The 4,573-nt window shown below is 31.3% G+C and overlaps 1 non-coding gene across 1 annotated transcript; it reads left to right on the top strand.

Moving 5' to 3' along the window:
- Positions 1–2,628: 2,628 nt before the first annotated feature.
- On the top strand, positions 2,629–2,700 carry TRNAA-UGC (transfer RNA alanine (anticodon UGC)). Its single transcript has one exon. It is a non-coding gene; the product is annotated as a tRNA-Ala (tRNA).
- The last annotated feature ends 1,873 nt before the right edge of the window (positions 2,701–4,573 follow it).

The following is a 4,573-nucleotide window of genomic DNA, read 5'->3' as shown; positions in this document are numbered from 1 at the left end:
GGATTATTAATGCAGACAATTTAATAGAGCAAATATATTTTCATTTAATTAATTTTGTATGCAAGTTAGTTATGGACTCTACATGGAAGGAAATAGGCCATACATTATGCACGTATGTGTGTAGTATCTAGATATACACTACCTCTTACTCTATTGTAATATGTACAAATCTAGGGTACTCGAAAATGAAGTATGTTCGTGGATTTAATATGTAACATTTTACATATGAGTAAAAAAAAAAAAAAAATACTGTACATATTATATTCGATTTGAGTTTGATTAATGAGGATATTTTGATTTGTTTGCTCTCTGAGAAAGGAAACGTCATCTTTTTTCTTTTTTTTCTGCCTTCTTCATTGATTAATGGAGCTTAAAAGCCTTACTGCATAGCATATAGAGAAACATATTAACATGGTATGTACATATGTTATATATAGCAATAAACATTAAAATTGATGTATGTTGGTGCCTCATTGTTTGAAAAGAGAACCCACTTTGTAGAGGTTTTGTGGGAGAAAAATCACGGATAAGTAAACCTTTTCACCAATAAATTAGAAAGGAAAATTGGGATTGAAAACAGTTGAGTCATTGTAGATAGGTTGATATAACTTTGTATTTTGAGGACTTGTGGCTATTGTTGTTCGGTACACGTTGGTCCATTTATATCTGAATACTTACTAATTGAATAATTAATGATTTAATGATTGAAATTAATTCATATTTCTAATATATTAAATCATAAGCAATTAGTTACAGAACAAAACAAAGTTGGACTCTCTAGCTTATGTTCATAAATGCCAAGAATGGGAGTTTGATCACAAAACTTCATTTGCGCACTCCAAGGAGTTGGGTGTCTCCAAAACCACCGTCTACGCCTTTAGCAAGTCTAGAACGTTCTAAAGAAAGAAGGGCTCTGTCAAAAAGGCCAAACTGAATACGGAGGAGTTAAAGAAAACAGTCCAGGCCAATACCGTCCAGTCCATAGGGGCCCATGCAAGAGATTTCAAGGTTTTACTCCAGACTGCCCAGAGATCTATAAAAAAAAGTGGGTGGAAAGAGCCTTCTGAGGTTAGAGAGGCCACATTTTTACACCAGCAATGAAATAAACTTATCTCCTCAGTCGCAAAACTATTTCCAATGAGTCTTTTGAACTTTTTTTTTGACACCTTTGCCCCTTCCCCCCATTTTGAATTCATAAATATCAATTAAAATACCCAATAATTGCATCAATATAAGACATTGTAAAAAAATAAAACCTTATTTTAAAATAATCTTCACAGAAGGAGTTTGGTGTTTCAATTAGATATCACTTTTTATTCTAATAGTAAAGACTTTAACTTTTACTTTTGACAAAAGGTTTCTATGTTCTGCACCTCTCTACCAGAGAACATATATATATAGAAATGAAAGAACAATGGGGAAGTCAGATTAACTGACGGTCTATTTTTGTAGTGCGTTAAACAGCTGAAATTCAGGCTTACCCTAAATAAGTATTAATAAATATAATTTTTTTATGTATTCATAGAATGTTTTTTCTTTTCTGCAACTTGCTCTTTTCACTCAGCTGACACGTTGTTCTTCGATTCTTTATATATTTTCTTTGCTCATTGAATAAAAGCAAAATCCCTTAGATCAAAAGGATAAAAAAATTACCAATTCTAAGTAAAACAGTTAATTAAATTAATAAAATCTCTATTTATAATTGCTTAATGTACGAATATATCCTAAACAAAGCATTTTCAAGATAAATAAAGAATTGCATATTTTCATATTTCATATCCCAGGATCATTCTGAAAAGTAATGGGGATATTCTTTACATTAAAAGAAATAATAACCATCTTTAAAAATATCGGTGTGTAATTTCCCAGTTCATTAACAGTGCTATAGCAATTTTGTAATCAAAGCGGTAATTGCAGTATCATTACCTTGCATAAAAATTGGCTCATTGAGATACAAGTTCAAACTTTTATGTAACATCACATTGAATTACTTTATGTAAAATTGAATGTGAATTGCCCCAAATCCATGGTTTTTAATATTTTGAATTAAAAAGTATTGAAGTATCATATCGATTTTGACGAATATATTGAAATCCTGACATCACTGTAAATGCCATACTTGGGTTCTAAAATCAACGACTCAAGACTTGACTTGGACTCGAATTCTAAGACTTTATTCTAGATAATATAATTTTTAACAAACCTTTTCAGTTTTCAATATACTATTCTGATAGAAAAAAAACTCCGAATTGAATCATATTTTGATTCCCAAATTTAATATTTATTATGTTGGTACATTTGTTCACAATACATGCTGACAATATTGTAGCAATTTTTTAGAAAAAATTGTCTTAAAATGATCCATTAGAGACAATAAGAAAACGAACAACAAAATAAACGCCGTTCATTTTTCAATCGTTCAAAAAATAATAGAAAGTGTGAAGGTTTTTCATTTCCTTTTCAATCTACATACAAATTTTTATACAAAAGTAGATTATTGTTAGCCGTTATTGTTGAACAAGACCCCACAACAGTAGGAGCCATGTTACCCACCTAAATATAAATTAAAATTATCATATGATCATAGAAAGAAAATTAATAATATTAGTTAACAAAATTTGTATGGAAGGGGATGTAGCGCAGTGGTAGCGCGTTCGCTTTGCATGTGAAAGGCCCCGGGTTCGATCCCCGGCATCTCCAATTTTTTCCCCTGTGTTTTAAAATACTGAGAAAAAAGACATCGTTGTTGCTTCATTCCGAATTCAGATCACCATTTTTACTTTATTTATGTCTACAGTGTCTAAATTGAGTTTTTAATTTTTTTAAATCGATTTATGTTGCATAGGCTGGTGATGATGGTTAAGCCAAGCTCTTAAAATAGTTATTTGGGCTGATATTACCCTATGTTTATTTGTGATTTCTTTTTCTTTCCCTCTAGGGTTATATAGTGTGGCTTACTAGTTGGGGAGCTAAGTTGATTTTTATTCTCTATATGCTTAGGTTAATAGAAAGTAATTTCAATTTATACTATGAGGTTTAATTTAAGACTTTTGAATTGGGTTAGTTGAAGTATAAAAAGGTGATATTTTATTTAATATAAAGGAAAACTTAACCGGAGATTAGGTTTAGACAAGTTATTTATTTTTTCTATATAGGGGAATTAGGTCTATAAAATAAAATATATAGATTGAAGTCCTTTAAGTGGATAATTAATAAAAAAATGTGTGGGAGGGTGAAAGTAATGAGGTTTTTTGAAGATATGGGATTTTTCAAAAATTGACATTATTGGGGGTCAAGAGGTCATGAGGGTCTGAATTAGTTACGCATCAGGGGTAAAGGACTATCCTGTGGGTCTAAGTCACTTTTTGCTTGTTAGTTTTTTTATGTTTAGACTTTTTTTGAAGTGATTCGTGATATTCTATCAATTTTCGGGGGAAATAAAAAAAAATAAAATTGAAAGATTGAAAAATTGTTCAAAAACCATATAAAACAACAAAAATAAAGGTAATGCATATGGATCTAGCAAAATACTACTTTTATTATTTTTTGTTAAAAACTTTTTTTGAAGGTTTTCTAATTTAGAAATTAGAGGGTTACACCATCGACGATTCAACATTATTATCAAGTACTGGCTTCACTTTCAGTTTAGTGTAGTATATAAATACGTCAGTACCCTAGAAGCACCATTGGTCTAGTATACTAATAACAATCTGGTATTTGTGTTAGTCATCCTTTTAATCCTCCGTCCATCTAGGAAAAAGTTAAATCTTTTAAATGCAATTTAAAAAAAAAAAAAATTATAAATACAACATAAACTTGGATAAATATTGATGTACCAGATTCCGTAATGGAAAAATAAACATTTTGAATCTGGAAATTTAACAAATTTAAATTACACAATACAAACTTTCTTAAGGTTTTGGAACATGTGTTGTCATTTTTAATTTCCAATAGAACCTCTATTGACTATGATAATGTACTTGATGGGCTGTTGGAAGCTTTGACAAATGGTAAAAATGTAATTGGGGCTCATAGAGCTCAACAAGGGCTCAACAGAAGCTGTGAAAGATTTGAGATTCGGTGTCCCTATCCGGCAGGCCTTAGACTCGACACGATGATGTTGGTCTCCAATAAGGACTATGTAACCTTTGCTGTGTGTGCATATAGTTGAAGCTCGTCTAGATGTCAATACCGTCAATAATGGCTTTTTTGACGTTGTACCGAGTGGTCATTAAAACCGGAACACTTTGAAATTTAAATTTTCAAAACAAGATAAAATATATCGTATTTTAAAATAATACTAAAATTTCAACAAAATTAGTACTATAAATAGATCCGTGTCTGAGATCTCTTAATCATTAATGTAGCCGCCTTTAGCGATAAAGATGACTTCAAGGTGGCGAGAGAAGACCTGGCACCCACTGCGGATATTATCCTCTGTTATGGAGGAAAGTCTCTGGACAGTCTGGTGTGAAACCTTGAGATATCTGATATTCGCCCTCATGGACTTGATGGGATTACCCTGGTTGTTTTATACACCGGTTTCAGTTTGCCCTTTTTTACAGAGCTCTTC

This window comes from Lepeophtheirus salmonis, chromosome 1, assembly GCF_016086655.4.
Source record: "Lepeophtheirus salmonis chromosome 1, UVic_Lsal_1.4, whole genome shotgun sequence".
NCBI lineage: Eukaryota > Metazoa > Arthropoda > Copepoda > Siphonostomatoida > Caligidae > Lepeophtheirus > Lepeophtheirus salmonis.
This window is presented reverse-complemented; position numbering and strand designations above follow the sequence as displayed.